Raw genomic sequence first — 20,630 nt, forward strand, 5'->3', positions numbered from 1 at the left:
TGAGCTTCCTGTTGCTGACAGAACAGTGCCTCCAACACACGAAGCGCGTTGGCAACGAAGAAAGCGGCAAAAAAACTAACTTCCAAGCACTGCAACCACGTTCGCCAAAACGGTAAGCACCCGGAGATGACTAATACAGTTCGTTTGCTAAGCCATTTCCATTTTTTGCTCTCCTTTCCTTTCCGCCACGTTAATTACAGTCCTTGAATTACGAGCTCTTGCTGAAGGCGTGGGCTGCCAAATCATAGCTCCGCACGCCAGGGCATCCCCCGCTTCCACAAGATGGAGTCCCTTATTAGGACAATGTTTGCAACACTTCGGAAGTCGTTCATGTGTCCAAAGCTGCTTTTTTATGCTTTCTTTTTTGACGGCGTGAATCACGTTGCCGCGGGAGATCGTGACGGGACAAATTCTTCGAAACCAAGGAGCGGTTCTCTCGTTGTCACAGGATGACTTCCTCCTTTTACGATGAATTGGACTGTTAACTGCCACATGTTTAAGTATTAACACGACACAGGCGGAAGTAATGCTGGAGCAGATGGGACCGAGCCGGGCTGTAGCCAGTGGCAGCGGTTGCGTTCAAAACTGAGGGGCAAGGACAGTTTATACTTGCTTGGTAGATAAGGTGTAGCATACTGCGGGGAGAAAAGTAGCAAAACGTGTGTGTGGTTGGGTGGGCCACATCTTCAAACAAAAATAATTTGATATCCACATTCTTAGTACTATACTCCATGAGGCCTTAGAAAGATCGCTTCGCGGGCTTGCAGCAGACGACAATATGGGGGGGTGTCTGCGAGAACCAATCAGGTCCGCGAATGAGCGAGCTCTGTTGCCACAGCTAGCTCGCTGCACCCTTCTTGAAGGGTGAGTGACCTCTCTCTGCCTCTTGCTAAAGTCCGCGCGTTCATTATATCCCCAGCGGTTAACAAAGGGAGCGGTACTCTTTGTTAAAAGAAACACCCAAGCTGGCGGTTTTCTTTTGAGGTAGAAGCAACAAACTGGAGTAGGATAGCGATGTTGCCAAGCAGAAGGAAATTGTAAGGAAAAAAGAAAGAGAAACAAGATTAAAGAATATGGAAAGAGAAAATAAATACAGATAAAGATTAAAAAGGAAGTGTTTAAGGGTATTATTGAAGGGGGGCGGGGGAGAAATATCCAACTCTTACATATTAGGCCTTAATTGACACCGGGATTCTGAATTGAACGTGTTAAATACTCAAATTGAGTTTTATAAACCCACTCAAAAATACTATTTATATGCATATTTACATATTTTAATTTACTACATTTAACCAATCAATGTGCTAGCTTTACGTTTTTTCGAAAATCGAACAATCAAAAAATATGGACAATGTAACATGGTATTTCATTCAAATAGACATCATCTATTACACATTCATCCAAACTATTTTCGGGGGTTTATGAACGATTTTAGGGGTGGTCTTGAGTGATGGGCACCCCTGTTTAGGGAATAAGGGCAGATCAAGTATAGTGTTCTGTAAAGCTAAGAAAAAGTTAATTTCGGTAGACACACTGTCGTAATTAAATACTTTGTGGGGATTACGATATGGTTTGAGGGCGCGAATGATGTTTTTGGGGGGGGGGCACATGATATAATCTGGGGGGACGCATGACATGATTTTTGGGGGGAATCCTCCATTGGCTTTGAGGGGGGTGGGCATCTGTGCTCTCCATGAAGGAAATAATATTCTGCAGTTTTGTCTTCATACTTAGGATTTTCACTAGCAGCCGTGAGTGATAACTTGCATTATGCAAAGTCTAAGGAAAAAACTAAAAGCACAACACTATAACAAAGCAACAAAACAGCATACAACTAGTTAAAAAGAATCAACCCCGCAAGTGGTTATGGAGCAAAAATAATGAGAGGCGCCTTGCAACTACAAGAAATGTAAGTAAAGAAAATGTGGCAACAACGTCTGAGTGCACGCGCTTATCGGGAGCGGCTTGGCTATTGTTTGCTATTGTTGTCAGTGTTAAGTTTTATAAAAGGGTTGCCGATGGGGACATAATAAACGCGCGGACTTTACCTCTGTCTGTTTGTTCGGCTGAAGAGCAGACGACACGAGAGCATCGGCAATAGCGTGCGAGCGACGTCTGCTGTTAGCCCGCGAAACGCTCTTTCTAATGCCTCCTGCAGTATAGGTGACGCGTTATAAGTACACGGGCCTCCCCGATCGCGCAGTGGTTGCGTCGCCGCCTTGTAATCAAGGGGTACCGAGTTTGATACCCGGTGGAGGGACATGGTGGTTCGGATCCCACTTTCAACTGTAGGTCAAGTCCCGATTAGCCTTACTGTGCAGAAAGTGGACTTAAAACACCAACTCGATCGGATTATAAGTACAAAAAAATATGATGTATTTGATTGATTGGGTTTATTTTACTTCGCTTTTGTGCCGCTTTGGCTAATCGCGAAGATGAGGATGAATGGCGGTAAGATGAAATCAATCACAAACAGAACACAACACGAGTCCCACATACTTGCTGCGAGTTCAGTCGCCAGATCCTCGCTAGTCTGCAAAATGCAGTACAGGGTGTACTATGTGGAACGTGGGGGGGGGGGGGGGTGGACAATTGACATTTGGGTGTCTTGGAAAAGGGTCAGCGCTTACTCTGCAATTATTCATGTGAATAAAATAGATAATATACTCGAAGTGAAGCGAGGAAATGTTTACATTGTGGAAGGGAGATTTTGCGCGACCCCTGATGGGGGGATAATATATTCAGTGTTTCAGTTCTCACTTTAAACTGTGGACCCGATCTGAGCATAACGTGGACTTAAACGGACTTTTATTCCTAACGGTACAACAATTTCAACAAATTACTTACACTGAACGTACAATAATAATGAAAAAAAACTTCCAAGGGAAGTGCATGACGGATCAGTCATAACTACTTACTGTGGAAAAAAGAAAGTTTAGTCGGCGAACTTAAACGGTACCACAGAAGATTAATCATGGCATGAAAAGAAATCTAGTCCGACGCAGAAGTAACAATGCATCTTCCATCCTCTCGCAGGAAAAAAAGTAAATGGCAAGTTCTAATCCTACTTCTCCCCCTCCCCCCCAACCCCCTCCAGTGCTCGGAATGAAAAACGCAAATACTGTGGATCCGTCCCTGTATCCGAGCTGGTTCTCCATTAGAGATTATGCTGAATGGAACGGTTCACGGAAGGAAGTACGAAGGGGAAAATTCTGCAAACAAAACTTCACAACTCTTCCGAAAGTTTTCCTGAATCGGGGAAGGGGGGCAAAAAAAAAGGAAGTTTCTCCCCCACAGCCGGACGATCAGATTTAAAGCAAGGCTGTTTTCGGGAAGAAAAAAACTCGAGACAAATCAGGCAGTGAGAATGGGGGGAAACTTTAAAAGCTTTGAACAAAAATAGAAGGAAGCACCTAAATAGAGATTTGTAGAAGGATAAAAAAAAAGGTAGGTGGAAAAAGAAACAATAACTTGTAGCGTCTCATTTAATGCTGATTGCTTCAGTGAGTGAAAATAGAGGGGGCGAATGAAATAAATCTAAAACTGCCAAACCAGAAAACACATGTATGTGCACTTAAGTAATCCAAGCGACACGAATTTTATCATTGTTTCTTTTTCTTTTAGGAAAGTTTTTATCTATACCTTCGATAATTATTCACATAGATTTCTACAAAGATATTAACATCATCATGTTTAATATTGATGCGACTAAAATATCTAATGGAGTGCAATTTATTTGAAGGAAATTATCTTCGATTTGTTTATTCCATCTTTGTGTTATTTAGATACAGTGCTATATTGTAAAAAAACAAAAGGATGATGAATATGGTAGACTTTAGTTGTAGTAGACAAAGGAGCATCGAATATGGTAACTATCCGATATCGCCCGAACAGATTTCTTCAAATTTACAGGAGAAACTACTTACTGAAATCAGTTTCTGTAGCATTGTCGAAGTTCACGGAGGTATTTTGTTTTGTGGAAACTGAAAACTTTACCATAGAATTCTGCAGAACAAGAAATAATCACTTGTTACGTAAGGAACTTGCATCTTCTGTAACATTAGGCCGTTGTTTCCATTATGTACCTGCAGATGGCGCGAGCGTCGAAAGTCACGAGGTCTCGCCAGTGTTTCCAAACGTGCCTTTTTCTTTACGAGAATTTTTTTAATTTTTTTTTCAACTATGCTTACCTAACCTAACCCAACCTAATCTAACCTTGCCGGAAATGGTCCGTGGGGCTATCGTGAATGTTTTTGGGGCTATCCGTCAATGGTTTTTGGGGCTATCCGTCAATGGTTTTTGGGGCTATCCGTCAATGGTTCGTGGGGCTATCGTGAATGGTTTTTGGGGCTATCGTGAATGGTTTTTAGGGGTATCCGTGAATGGTTTGTGATGACATAATGAACACGAAAGTAGGTATTTTTCGGTTAAGAAGGTTGAAACACTGCATACCCACTCCGAATCGACAAAACACAAGCACGACGCGCGATGATCCATGACGAGTGCACGCCATATTGTCTGTTACCCAAGCATAACAAGGAGGACAAATAATGACTCGTAATATGAAAAGTTGACACTATTTTATGGAAAAAGGCATAACTACACCTTAAAGAATCTTCCGCAATGCAGAACAGGTAAGTATCAATGCTAAAATTAAGGAAATAAACGAGTGAGAGGTGTTCGGGCCTTATCGGATAAGTACCAATTAAGTACCTCTAGTGATTCAAGAAGTTCGCTACTAGTATGGAAATTAATACTATTGTATTCAGTTCAGTTAATAGTAGGAATATTAGCCACCAATTATCAAAAGGTTTTTTGGAACAATCAATAATGTTATTTATGAGACAGTTGAAATAAATTAGTGGATATCTGGAGTTAATGTAACCCCCCACCCTCTCTCTGTCTGTGTGGGTGTGTGTGTGTGTGTTGTGAAATGTGAAGTGTAAAGTGAACGTCCAACTCCAAACATTCCAGAATTGTACCAACAGAGAAGAGCTTCAAATGCAACCAAATTTCAAACTGTTCGTAGTTCTAGTAATGTGGAAACCCAAAGCTTCAGAAACTTTAGTGTTGGCATTGTGTACTACTTTCTACGGAAAGAACTACGTGGTACCAAAGTGGATTTGTGAATATTGCGATGTGTGAAAATCGTGAAAATTGTTTCAATCATTCGCGTTCGTATGTTGCATTAAATACGTTTGACCAAATGAAGTTCGAATAAATGAACAACCGCGCCTGGACATCCATCTTTCCCCTTCAAATACTCGGAGATTGAAGATAGTCTTAAAGTACTAGAGACGTTAAGGAAACAATATCAGGTAGCGTGTTCATTATTTCAGTATAGCCATGTAGAAGCAATTAATTCTTGGTTTTCTTAATTTTTCGGGATCTGTTTACCCAACGAAAAATGTCACCGCACGCCACTGATACATATCTATATACGAGAGAGGAGGCTGATAGATATTGAGCCTTCTGATATTTGCAGGGTGTATTGGTCAATTATTCTACATGTAATGATGCAAAAATCGACTTTCTATGATTTTCACTTCCCTTTGTTTTTCAGGTCCAAAGTAAAAATGGCAGCACCTCCAGAAAAGTTGCATGACAATCCCTCGCCACACACTGCAGGTGAAACAATGGCGATACTGACCAGTGGCGTAGCATGGACATTTCGGGTGGGAACGCCAAGTCCGAAAGAAGTGTAGGCCCTTTCTTGCTTAATAATTTATTATTGGTATTAGTCGCCACAGGTATTTTTTATTTGCCTGAAGTCAGCTGGGTTTTCAATAAAACATCATCCATGCATGTTTTAGCTAGAAAATTAGATGCCTCACTATGCCACAAATGTTTTGAACTCTGGTGTTGTATACCTTTCTGCATGACGCAAGTCATTAGAAAACCTACCTGAATCACAAGCGCCTTTCAACGACAGCAGACGTCATTGTTGTTGTTGATCCAACTACTCATTGAATTGGTTTATTTTACTTCGCTTTTCTACCACTTTTGGTTAATCGCGAATATGAATATGAGTGATGATATTGACGAAGGGACACTGACAAATAACACCCATGCTCACGCTGGGATTCGAACCAGGGACCTCTGTCGTCTTGGCGCACTGTGCAAAGCAGAGTGGAAGTTCCAAATATCGTACACTCTACTGACGTAACAGTGCCGATTAGTAATTCAGACCACTGTTTATTACATCTTGAGAATGCTGATAAATATTTTAAAATAATTTTGTCCAGAGACCATTCGATGTTAAGAGTTTTCAAATGAATGCTAAACATTCCCATTGACACAATATTAAGTAGTTAGATAATAACAAAAAATGCAATAAAAAAAAATAATAGTTTTGCGGGTTAAGTGGTAGAGCAGCCACAGGCTCTACCACGAGGACTTCACCAACTTACTTCACAAAAACTGTATTGATCTTTTAGTTTCTAATGCACATCGCTGTTCGTGCGATAAATCATACAATGCAGTGGCCATTAAGAAGCAGTATATTTGAGATTGGTAAAGTTACGTCAGTCAATATTGCGTACTGTAGCATCACATAGCACGAGTTGCATGAGCGCGAAGAGCGAAGAACCGGGTAGGAATTCTACCGCTGTCGTCTGCTTCAGAAGGCAGGAAGGGTCACATGAACCAATCACGGTAGACCTCTCTGCTCCGTACGCTGGCGTATGCGAGAGCATTTACGCGCGTGCTGTAGAAATCGAAGCTTTACCTCCATAAAGGCAGCAAGGAATATAGGAGTCCTGTACGCCGAACCTGCTCGGCGTCCGGCCGGGAAAGGCATTGAAAAGAGATGCTAGAACGAGTGTTGAGAGTGGAGCGTTGCAAGCGGATCGCGAAAAATAGCTATTATAATGCCATGAAGGTCAAACATATTTGAAATTAGTCACGTTTTACTTTATAATCACAGCATTTAAGCATTTTTGAAATTTTAAATATGGGAACGCAGGGCGTACGGGCGTACTATAACGCTACGCCACTGATACTGATCTCCTTAGGCTTTCAAGTGTTGCCCCATCCACCCTATTCTCCTGACCTGGCTCCATCTGACTATCATCTGTTCCCCATCTGAAAAAAACACACCTAAATGACAACGATTTGGGAGTGTTCAGGAGGTAACTAATGCTGCAAATGAGTGGTTACACAAACAGTCGGAAGAGTTTTATTTGCAGGTACTTAAGAAGCTGCATGACAGATGTCGTAAGTGCATTGACTTCCTGGGGGAATATGTAGAATAGTGTGGCAGTTATAGCTCATTTTCTTCTGGGTAAGGCTCAATACTTACCAGCCTCCCCTCGTATAATGTGTGTGTGTGTGTGTGTGTGTGTGTGTGTGTGTGTGTGTGTGTGTGTGTATGTAGAGAGAGAAAGAGAGGGCGAAAGATGCGGAGAGAGAAAATGTGAGGAGGGACGCGAAATGTGGCCGAGATAGGGCGATACTAGAAGTGTTTGAAACATGTATTTGGCGGAAATCGGAAATAATAACCGACATGTGTGGAAATGAAAAAGTACTTGAAAGAATTAAAGAAAAGAGATCATAAAAGTGATAGAAGGAACAGGAACTGGACAGGAGGAGAGAGGAAAAGAATGCAAAGAGTAGCTTCTTAATGGAAAGAAATTGAGTACTGAAGATATTGAAGATTACAGAGAACCAAATAGTCTTTAGAGATCCAAGTACAGTCAAAAACTTATGGATAGGAGGCTTAGAATTGATTGATTGATTTATAGTTTATTTTACTTCGCTTCTCTACCAGTTAGGGCTAATTTAGAAAAGGGGGGGTTACAAATATACAAAATAGGACAAAGAAAAATTAATAAATAAATGCATTTCGACTTTTGAGAAGCTTTCGAGTTGCAGGACAGTCCACTTAGAAGCAAGTCGTGATTTCTCTGTACGCAAAATCGTGCTTCACGGTTAATCTGACTTCAAATTTAGCCATGTTTTTACAGAGCGTCCGTTACAAATCTTACCGCACTGTAAGACAGAATGACGTCACTAATAACACTCTTTTTCGTTACGTAAGCTCAAAGGGAAGGGGGAGGGAGATAGGGGGAGGAGTGGTTGATATGGCTGACAGAAGCTGAAGAAAACTTTCCCCGAAATCGGAGATTGTGTTCAACGGAAACAAAGCGAATCAACGGCGCGCAACGTCACGCTTCAGTTGCTATTAAACATGGCGACTGTAATGCAGAGAAACAATGCCCATTAAATGGAATTTCAAGGTTTTGTTTCCACCAATAAGCCGAGGCAAGGACAGAAAAGCAAGCCTCAAGCCAAGGAGAAACACGACGCTTTTTTTTCCCAATCAAAGGCAAGATTATTTCAATCTCCAATTACGTCTCCCCGATGGCGTAATGATAAAGCCATTGCCTTGTAATCAAAGGTTCCTGGGTTCGATACACTGTTGACGTACATAGGTTCGGATCCCACTTTAAACTATAGGCCCACCCTCATTTTCAATTAATTTTCGGCAATGAATTTGATGGTACAAGATAATGAAACAAGAAGCTATAAAGGCCAAGTGTGTTTAATTTCGCTACTTGTACCTCTCGGTGTACAGTGCGCCAAATAGTGTGGCATACTTACGTGACTGCTAGACGATTCAGTATAAATTGCTCTGTATATGGAATCTGCGGAGCACGGCAGCGTGTAACGGAAGAAAAGAGGAGGAAGCGAGTGGGCGCTGCTGCAAACAGCTGGTAGCTGCACTCGCTTCCCTTCTCACGAGTTAAAGCGAGGAGATGTAGTTACGCACCATGTGTGCATTTAACTGAATATCGTCGGAGTGGACAATGCTACTGAAGAAGAATGTGGGGGTACAAGACAGTATGGATTTCTCCACATGTGGCAGATCTCTTCGGAATCCCATGTATTCCTTATGGGGAATCAAGTTACGGCTAATCAACTGGGAGTTTCGACTTGTCCGTAGGACAGTCAAAGCATCAACCTGTCCTCTTCTCGTTGATATATTTTTCTATTCCATCGGAAGTTTGATATTCTCAAGATAACAAATCAAAAAATACTCCCATATGCCCAATGCATTTCTCCTTGCCTCCTGGCAGTGTTGCCAAACCTGGTGCGCATAAAAGAGCTAAATTTCACCTTAAATGGAGTTAAAACTGATTTAAAGGAGCTAGATTTGCGAAGTGCTTCCTAGAGTAATGTTAGTTGTCAAAGGGGTGGGGCGCTGCTATTACCGTTAACTCTAAATTGATGACAATTTATTCTTAGTTTTTACCATCTAGATCCGGCGGCATCACCCATCTCATGGTGGTACAAAATTGAAAATAAAGGATTCCCTGATATCAATATTATGCCAATTTTACGTCAACACGGCGCTATAAAAGAAGTAGCTGGGGATATAAGAGGGGATAGGGCGACGCAACCAATATAACAATATCACATCACGTGCAAAATGTATAATCATGGCAAAAGTTGGTCTATGTGGGCCGGAACCAGTGATGGTATCATAGTGAGGCACGGGGCGGGCGCTTCAGTTCACAGGCAAACGAGTGCACGAAAGAGCCAGATCTGGTTCCAAGAGAGCTAAGTTGGCAACACTGACTCGGAGGGAAAAGCCAGGCGGAGACTGTCTCGCATGCCCTTAATTGGTCGAGTGCTCTCGAGTCAATACCTGCGCAGAGCCTTGTTTTCGTTCGTTTGCTCCAGAGATTCCCGAGGCAGGGTATAGAGGCCTGCCTCATTCGCGTCTTGACAAGAGTCAAAGGATGTGATGTCGTTCTTCTCGAGGTTTGTAGAAGGCTGTCTACGTCTCAGTGCGACCCGTAAAGAGATTTGAACCCGTGACTTACCGAATACATGCGCGCCGACTACGTGGGTGCTCCGGGGCTCGAGCACCCACATAAATAATCTTGTGGGTGCGCCGCACCCACAAGATTTTTAGTTTGATAAAAACAAAATAAAATAAATATTTCTCACTTCCCATTATCAAAAAAATAATAAGCAAATAAAACATTGAGATGGAAGTTAAAATTTCTAACCTCTAAAACATAATTGTTTCAAATGTGTTTGTGCAAAGGCAACCAAGCAACACATTCCCCCCTTCCTTGCTTGTCTCTGGCCAAGTCAAAGACAGTCCCCACAATAACAATGGAATTATATTGTATTGTGAATAGAATCCCGTCTTTTCAGCTTGCTTTGATGTTTCCTTACAAGCGACACATTACAATACGCCCACTCTATTCGTCAACAATTGTTTTAAAATAACTACTTGCTGATATTGAGCACTAATAAAGAATAAACCGAAACACAAGGAAGCCGATTGTGTCATGGCCGCGTGCACCAACGCCGATTATTTCGAAGTTCAGATGAACGAGATCAATTGTAATCCACTCTAAATGAACTTGGTTTAAAGATTTGCATTGCACCAACGAAAAACGACGTTCAGGAGATTCCGTTCAACTGATCCGAGATTAATTTGTAAGGCTGTACCTGATTGGTTGGCTAAAACAAATGACAATCAAGAACCCAATAGAGTAATGTGATGTGTTAAAGTATCAACATGTAGGAGAAGAAAATAATTCGGGCTGCCAACTTCTATGAATTTGAGAGATGTACTAATCAACCTTCTCAATATGTACAAGGATGTAGTGGAGTGTAAAAGAATAATAATATTAAAAAAGAACTGACGGTACAACACAAAAGAGAAGGAGAAAACATGGAACCTTCTTCTACGGGACTTTAATGCCATACCAAATGCATTCGATTTTGACTATGATTTTGAGAGAACAGCGTATGGTGAACCTCGCCCGCTAAATAAAGATATGTTACTATTATTTCTATTATTACTGTACTGTGGTAAGTATTTGAATTTTTCATTTCTTAATTCTTATGTATTTATATTGTCGTGTCGTGTACACTGGTGTAAATAGCCAGTAACATGTATTTTCGTAAATTTATACAATCATATTTCCAACAGCATGTAGCAATATCGTAAACATTGCTGTGTTATAATTTACCTTACACGTAATATATGACATTTATATATGTTTTGTGTTCTGGGATAGAAAGTACAGTATTATAAACATTACGACTTTGCACCACAGAACCACAAATTATTATTATTATTTTGGCAGTTTTTAGTTTACATAGTTCTCGAATTATCAGCATTGTACATCCAACATCTCTAACGTTTGCACGCCCTCGATATCACTTTCCGCTCTTTTTATATTAAAAAACAACTGCCTGCAGTCGAAGCGTCAGTATCGTGAACCAGGATCAGATACCAAAACGGTCGCGAATGGCCGATCAGAAGATAAACTCGTTTTGATGTTCCTAGATCGCGATCAAGTTTTGAACCGTCTTCGTGCAATGGAATTTTCCAGTGATCGTCTCCCGATCCGAGTTTAAAATTTGATCTTCGTTCGTGCACACGGCCATCAGACTACCTCAATAGTTGATTTTTCTTCATTTGTTTGTTTACAATCAGATAAGAGCGGCGTGGTTTACGATTTTAGTGAAGTTGTTTTCATGTAATCTGGATTGTTATCGTTTTGTTTGTTCTCCAAGAGACAATGGCTTGGAAGGACGCGGGAGCTTAGATTGTAGACTGGGAAGTTCTCATTTTAAAAAAAAAGGGGTGTTACCGTGTTAATAGTTAGTGCAAAGAAGAGGGTCTACTGACCGGATGCGTGGAGCAAAAGCTCTTCGCCGGGCAAAAATTTTTGAAATTTTCAAACGTGGCACCGGACGCGTGTGGAAAGCTGAAACACAATATTGAGTATTGCTTCTTTACATACTTTCGAATTCGAACAGTAGGTTTGCTAGTCGCTATGGATAAATTCGTCATACGTTTGTCGTCATCACAGGTGGATATTACTGACACTGAACATAGTGAAATGCATGTTCAGTCAAAAAATAAGGAACCCGAGAATGTGTCTTCTGCCAGTTCCTGTAGTACATTAGCAAGCGTCAAGAAATCGTCAGGCAGGTTATACCATGAAGGATGGAAAAAGACATTTCCTTGGATTTATTACGACAAAGTGTTCCGTAGTGTGTGTAAAAACGCTTTTGATTCCAGTACACACATAAATTAAGAGATATGAAAAATGCACGCAAGGCGATTTTAAAGATAATAAGGTCCCTCCAATTTTTAAGTCAGCAAGGAATAGCAATTCGGGGTCACACCGATGAAGCATCAAATATTCATCAGTTGCTGCTGCTTAGAGCAGAAGATGCTCCTGAGTTGAAATCTTGGCTGCAGCGAACTACATATAAGTGGGTTTCTATCAGTGAAGGAACAAATATCCATATGCTTCAGATTTGTCGATGAAAATCTGCAAGTTGAAGTGTTTATGGGCTTCTATGAAGTAGCTTCAACAAGTTCTAAGACATTGTTTGAAGTCATCCAGGATGTCATAAGACGTTTATCTCTCGACATAAAATACTGTCGTGGTCAATGTTATGATGGCGCGAGTAATGTCAGTGGACATTTAACAGGATTACAAAATAGGATTACTCAGTTGGAGCCGAGAGCTAGCTATATTTGTTCATTGTTCGCCGCATAATTTGAATTTGGAAGTGCAAGATGCGATGCAAGGTATCAGTTATGTGCGAGACTTTCTGGTGATTCTTCGTGAATTAATATCATTTGTAAGACATTCGCCAAACAGGCTAGCAGTGTTTCAATCGCTACAAGAAAACGAAGATGGTGTTGTAAAAAACATTCCCAGACTGACTTTTCGACCATTCTGTCCCACAAGGTGGTGTGTGAGGGTAAAATCACTACAATCGGTGGAAAGTAATTATGACGTTTTCTTGAAATTTTTGGAAGATCTGTCAGAAAAGAAAAAAAGTGAAGTCGGCGGGAAGGCTAGTGGATATTTTTCAAACCTACATCAATTCAGATTTCATATTTTCCTGAAAATGTTAATTTCAGTTTTCGGAAAGATTGAACAACTTCATTCTTCTTTTCAGAAGAAATCATTGTCATACCGAGAAATCAAAACTTTGGTGGAAACTTTGCAAGTTTAGCTTCACAAAGGGATTTATTTTTTGAGTTGTGGAATGAAACCATGAGGAATGCGGAGGAATTGAACATTGATGAACCAGTTTTGCCTAGAAGAAGGAAGATGTCAAAACGCTACGACGAAGGTAGTGATCCTCATACGTATCAAACGCCGGAGGAAATGTACAGACAAATATTTTTTGAAATAATTGATGTGGCTGTGGATTCGCTAAATCGTAGATTTCAAACAAAGGTTTTGGAACTTATTTCACCACTTGAAGCTTTTGCTATCGGTCAAATTGGTGCTGATCGAATTCTGCAGTTCTACGGGACAGACTTTGATAAAGACAAGCTAACATTGCACAGGAACATGTTTCTAGATGTGTGCAGAACGAACAAAGAAAAAGTGGCCAACTTGTCAGACATTACAAATATTTTAAGTAGAGAAAACAGTGGTCCCATGCGTGAAATGTTCGCAGAATTTGTGAAGTTTGTACGGATGATTTTAACTATACCTGTTACTTCTTGTACCTCTGAGCGGTCATTTTCAGCACTTAGACGATTGAAAACGTTTTTGCGGTCAACAATAACCCAAAAAAGATTGAATGATTTGGCAATTTTGCATGTTCATAAAGAAATTACTAAAAATATTGACATTACCAAAATTGCAAACAAATTCATAAGTGCAAATGACGTAAGAAGGAATGTGTTTTATATTGAAAGTTAACATGTCATGATTATTATTATTATTATTTGGTACATAAAGTTAGTCATTTTGTAGTTTCTGTTCACAACAAAATCCTTGCATAGTTCTTTCTGCAATACAATTAAAATTATTTGCATTTACGAAGATTTTTTCATTTTAATTTGTATGAATGTGGTATTTTCTTTTAGTAACGTGTTGATAATATCATTGCCTCTTGTAATCATTGTGCATGCAAGTTGTTTAAAGTATACAATACTTGATAATTACAGATCTAACCGCCATTGATATGCACCCACAGAAATTTTGGGAAGTCGGCGCCCTTGACCGAATATGAGAGCGCTACCTTTATAACCACTTATCATATTTCGGCTTGGTACACCATGGATGATCGAAAGTTGAAACATAAACAAAATAGCCATGGATTAGTGGATTCCGAATACACGTCACTTGATCCCCATCACGTAATGGTACTTACAAGGGAGGTTATCTAAGTCTCCCCCTCCGATTTCCATGAAACTTGGCAGGTGTGTAGAGGGGCCCAAAGAAGAAATACGTGTTTTTTTGTTTCGGCTAAAAAACTCTTCTAGGGGACAACCCCCTCCCCCCTTCAAATGTCAAGATGAGGAAAATTTGAAGTGGGGATCTGACCCCTGTGTCCCCCTCCGATTTCCATGAAATTTGGCAGGTGTATAGAGGGGTCCTATGCCCCCTTTTTCTTCCTATGCCATATATACGTGGTTTCGGGGTTAGATCCCCACTTCAATTTCTCCTCATCTTGACATTTGAGGGGGGGGGGGGGTTGCTCCCTAAAACAGTTTTTTTAGCTGAAACACAAAAACACGTATTTCTTCCTTTGGGCCCCTCTATACACCTGCCAAGTTTCATGGAAATCGGAAGGGGGGACACAGGGGTCAGATCCCCACTTCAATTTGTCCTCATCTTGACATTTGAGGGGGGGGGGGTTGCTCCCTAAAACAGTTTTTTAGCTGAAACACAAAAACACGTATTTCTTCCTTTGGGCCCCTCTATACACCTGCCAAGTTTCATGGAAATCGGAGGGGGACACTTAGATAACCTCCCTTGTTAGTACATTTCCGAGACAAGCAAGTGAACATACTATTCTCTCTTCGCTGTACAAACGAAGTCACTGTAAACAAAACTCGTGTCTTGTGATAAATCCTATTGGTTGTTCGCAGAGCCGCTGTGCAGGGCTCTTGCGAACAGGAATATAGTGCTCGTGATAAAGCCATACCATCCAATACATCTGCTATATTTAAATCTTATATTAGGAGCTGTACACTACAATCAATGTATTCATGGGCAATATGACACCAGAACTAACACACATGGATGTAACTATTTCTTTCAAGTCACGTGGATTTGTTTACATTAACTTCCTTCATGCAGTGGATCTACAGAAAGATAGGTAGCTAAGGTTTTTTTGTACGATAAATTTCAAATCGTTTATGGCATTGTTTGAATAACATAGCCAGAAGTCGGGGACACGTGGAACTGCCCTCTGACAAGACCAATGTTGCCAGTACACCTCGTAATTTCGAAAACATACCTTTTTATGAATATGCCATAACTAATCCCATAAAATCGTCTGTAATGCATCGTTCTCTTATCAGTTCGATAAATACCCACGCAGCCCATCGATAAACATCGACAATTATTGCAAGCGTCTCCACAGCTGCCCTTTATCCATGTTTTCTTCACTTCGTACAAAAACTTTTTTACACCTTAGTAACTTTTTTCGTATACAGAACGTTCATGAAGAACGTTAAGACGTACATTCAAAATCTCGGTTGCGTGACTTCTGGGACACCCTGTAGAATACAAACATGGTAAATAACAGAAAAATTATCAAAATAGAAATTATAACTGAACATGCTACCATTACATACTAATGTATTTACAATACTTACGAATAAGGTACGACGACCTCCAGTTAAACATACCTGAAAAAAACAACAAAAGATGGAGCTATAAATTAAAGAAACATATACGAACATGCATAAGCATAATGCAGAAACAGTACATTGTATACTTTAGTTCTGAATTCAAAATAACATCGAGCTACGATACTCTGTAAATATGCACATTAATAGCCAGTGATAGGAAACGTTAAAAGATTATAGAACTAATTAGACACCATAGTAAATAGTTTTACATTAAAACTATATTTATGGTTAAGTATTTATATTGATTGATCTGTTTATTTTACTTTGCGTTTCTGCCACTTTTGGCTTATTGTGAACATGTGGATGAATGGTGATGCAAGAAATGGATGAAGGGACAATGACAAAGACATATGGCCACAACACGAACTCCCCAAAGGATTATACTGGCTCTGGGTCCAGACGTCAGAGCCTCGCTAGCCTGCAAAATGCACTCTAGGGTGTACTACGCGGCAGGGAGGTTGACGGGTGTCTGTGGGTCACCCATTATACACCATATATATTTAAATGTATAAATATGTGTGTGTGTGTGTGGGTCAGTGATGTGCCGTACACTATACGTTTACGTCTACATGCGTTGTCTACACGTAATCCACGCGTAAATTACATTGGTTTGTAGTTTACATAGACTACGTAGACAATCTAAAGTGCATTACAATTAATTTTCAAGGGTTTCATGAAAGGAAAGTAACATTTTCAACTATACTGGTTCCTGACGAAATCAAAAGAACCCTATTTACAACAAAGTTTCTCATCTCTTCTATTATCAACTATGGATGAATATAAATAATATGCAAAAAACAACAACAGGTGGCAGTTGTGAGCCAAGAGTGGTCTTTTTCCCATAAAACACTAGAATATTTCCTATATTAGGTTTCTTCCTAGGTGAGAAATTGTTCGAATTTGGAAGAAAGACTATGAAAAGTTATCCTTATAGTATAATTTTCTTTTAATTCAACGGCGCCCTTGGCTAAGTTATCACCTTTCGCCATGTTGTTTACATAGATTACGTCATCTACGTGTATAAAATAGTCTACGTGTAGAATGTAGACTATCGCTGTTTACGCGTAAATGCACATCACTGGTGTGGGTACGTGCTTTAAGCTAATATATAAGCCGGACCCGTATTTTGGCGCTCTAGGCAAGATTGTCGTTTGGCGCACCCTTCCAAATTACCAAGCACAACATTTTATGTGAGTCCTTCGATATTTTCTTCTTATGCAATGGGTTGTGATATTTACATCCTTATAATTTTCAAATGAGGAAACAAAAACACAACATTAAAATAATACGAGGGTTGGGGAGTAAGTCATGGCAACCCAGTAATAATTTGACAATCGATAGATGTACTAAAAATTTGTTATAAACAACTGAAAGAGTATCCATTATGGATATTTTGTTGGTAGGAATCATGAAAGAAAACCCGACCAACACTGTGACATACACATGTATTAATGTACAAGTTACAAAAACCTGTCTGACCCTGTGACATACACATGTGCACATGTTACAAAAACTTGTCTGAAACCTTCGAAATAATCTCTCGCATTGTCCACAGCACGCTGCCATTGATGTGGAAGAGTTCCTGCAGCAACATCTACGACTTTCCGTTAGGGAGAAGCGTACAGATCTACTGCATAATGCAATCATACTCCAAGATAATGCAAGGCCACATAAGGCAGCTTGTGTACAGGACCTACTGCGCAGTGTGCTGTGGACAATGCGGGAGATTATTTCGAAAGTTTGTCATAATCAGACAAGTTTTTGTAACAAGTGCACATGTGTATGTCACAGGGTCAGACAGGTTTTTGTAACTTGTACATTAATACATGCGTATGTCAAAGGGTTGCTTTGGTTTTCTTTCATGATTCCTACCAACAAAATATCCATAATGGGTACTCTTTCAGTTGTTTATAACAAATTCTTAATACATCCTTCGATTGTTGAATTATTACTGGGTTGCCATGACTTACTCCCCAACCCTCGTATATATAATAATAATAATATTATTATTAATAATAACGCATGGCTCGACAGCCCTCGAAAGGGCCTGGGCCTATCTCTCGGCTGCCAGTCTGCCTCCCACAATCTTACCTAGAAGTATGGAGTTCTTCAACCGGTAATGGGGTGACAAGGGGTCAGCACGTCGAACCCTCAGCCGTTGTAGATTTCCGAGACCGGGTTACGCTACTCACTCGTAGCTCCCAAAGTTCCTCACGATGGTGGTGGTTGCCACCGGCCCTATACACAGGCCGAAAATTCCCGGAGACTAAACACGGGATCGAACCCATGCTGTCCCGCAGTAGCCGTCCAAAGCTTGCATTTGTGATTTTTTTTTTAAAAATAGCATAGCCTATTTAAGAATATTCCAGTTATAGAACATCTTGAAGAAAGTACTGTTACACTTTGGGAAACAGAAAATTCGAGCAGTGTGTTACCAGAATATAAGCGAATATAAGCATACAAGAAAAAGAAAGAGGAAACAAGGTTAAGAATAATATTGATTGATTTGCTTTATTTGCCTTTGCTCTTTATGCCACTTTTGGCTAATTTCCAAACATGGGGATGAGTGATAATATGATGAATGTACATTCACAAACATCCATGCTCAGGCCGGAAATCGAACCCAAGACCCCTGGCGTCCGCTGACCGCTCCGCCACTGTTAAGAATAGTAATATAAGAACATTAATTATAATTAAAATAAATAATATAGTATGTTCTCCGTAGGAAAATTTGTACGTAATTTAAAATTTTTCAACTTTGTTTAAAATAACAAATATAAACTGCTATAAATTATTCAAAATTTACAAAATAATTATAAAACCTGACTGATGAGAACGAAAATGATTAGGAGTTACATCTTCTTGCTTTTAATTAATCGAAATCGTCAATTATTCCATCAAAATCGATTATTTTTAAAATTTATTTTTCAATTGACGATATTCAGAACATTTCCTGACTCATTGACAATTTCAGATTTTTATATATATATACTATCTGATTACCCGACGTTGCCCGGGTATTTATTTATCACAACCTTATATTAGACAGGAAAATAATGAATTCTAACTATAGTGTAAAATGTAACTAATTTTAAATGTGATCGTGAATGTCACCAATTAGCTTAGAGACTCCGAAAACTATGGATTCGACACTAATCTAGGTCATTTGTGGCATTTTATTTTTCACCCCCTCTCACCCCCCATGCCGATAGGTGATGAACTTGGGAGTTGTACCGCATCGGGAGTGTAACGAAAACTATGGATTCCATTCGCAACACAGCCTGAATGTTAGACAACCCGAGAAACACTATCCTTGTGCGGATTGCATAGAGTCACGGATGTCTCTTTGTGCGGAATTTAATATCGGTGGTTCTCGATTATTTTTACAGCTTACCCCTTCCCACCCCACCCCTCTGGGTGCCAGGGGTGTCTTACCCCCACAGTATTTATTTCGAGATTGCAAGTGATACGTGTACCAAGTTTGGTTGTAATTGCTCCAGGCGTTCGAGAGTTATGCCGCAAGAAACAAATATACACACCCACACACATACATCCATGTTTATACACATATATAGAATATACTTTATATATATATATATATATATATATATATATATATATATATATATATATATATATATATAAACTTAAGTATGCTGAACATGGAACGTCATGTAACGAGTTGAATGTTGACCTCTATTTTCACGTGGTGACCCACCAAAGAAATTTTCTAGGGGTCGCTTCATCACTTGAAAATCTTCAATGGGAACAAGGCTCGAGTATGTTTGTATGTTCTCCATCTCTCCTTGCCTCTGCCAAATGTTCTTTCTCCGTCGCATATTCTGACTTTGACGTCTTTAAAAATAAAAAAAAATAAAAAAAATATAAAAAAATGAATGGCGCTCTCTATGCATTGCCCCTAGGCTTCAGCTTCCATAGCCTACCACTCTCTACCGACTTGATATAAGCTCCACTCCCTTACTTGGTGGGTTTACGTATGGGATTTCAATCTCTGCATCTCCTGATATTTCACAAGACAATAAATTTGTAAAAGAATGCGCTTTCACGGTGCCACAGTAAGATCCATGCTACACCAGATAGGAATCTGCAGCGATAATTCATGAAGGCCCCTCATTCCGTCAAACATGGCAACCATGTTAAGACCACCCAAGTTGAAAGTCAGGTATTCACCATGAAAGCCAATTATACCTGCCAAAATGAGACGGCTACCCAACATGCCTTGCATTAATTGGTAGCTTTGTTGTTCGGCCTTCACATTCTTACAATTCCCCACTCACATGCACCAGAATGCAAGCGTCAACGGAAGATGGTCGGGAGGATATGAACACATTACTGTGTAAGGATATTGGTTATTTAATTGATCACTGGCAATGGTATGCTTCCAGTGGCATGCCAGGAATTACTGATGTTATCACAATTATAATTTCAGCTTTCGCATTTGCCATTAATTGCCATTGGTATTCTCAAAACATTGGGTGGTGAATCAGTGTTTGAAGGTAACGAGTTACTCGTTATGTAGTTACCATTAGGCTATCTTTAGTAGTAACTGTAACTGGTTACTTTTGGAAATGAGTAACTAAATTCTATTTACTTTTCTGTCTCTGAAACAGGCCCAGGATTTTTTTGAGAAAGGGGCCAGAACTGAAAATGTTATACAGAGTGTCCACAAATTATCTTTACAACTTCAAATCTAAATAATGGAACGAAGTATCTCAGTTCTGTTGCATTCATGTAAAACAGAAACTCTCAAAGTTTTGTTTACTGTTTTTTCAGGTACATTGAGTAAGTGGTGAAGAGGTGAGGTCACGTTCCACAAAATGACTACTCCACAGGAGAAGGCACAGTGTATTTCCTTTTCTCATAAATGACTGAATAGGCATAACTGTCGAATTTGAAGGGTCTGGAAAGCCTTACGTGGTTCGAGAAATCGACCGCCAGAGCCCAAAGGTTCATGTGT

The sequence above is a fragment of the Lepisma saccharinum genome, chromosome 28 (genome assembly GCF_977018435.1).
Source record: "Lepisma saccharinum chromosome 28, izLepSacc3.1, whole genome shotgun sequence".
NCBI lineage: Eukaryota > Metazoa > Arthropoda > Insecta > Zygentoma > Lepismatidae > Lepisma > Lepisma saccharinum.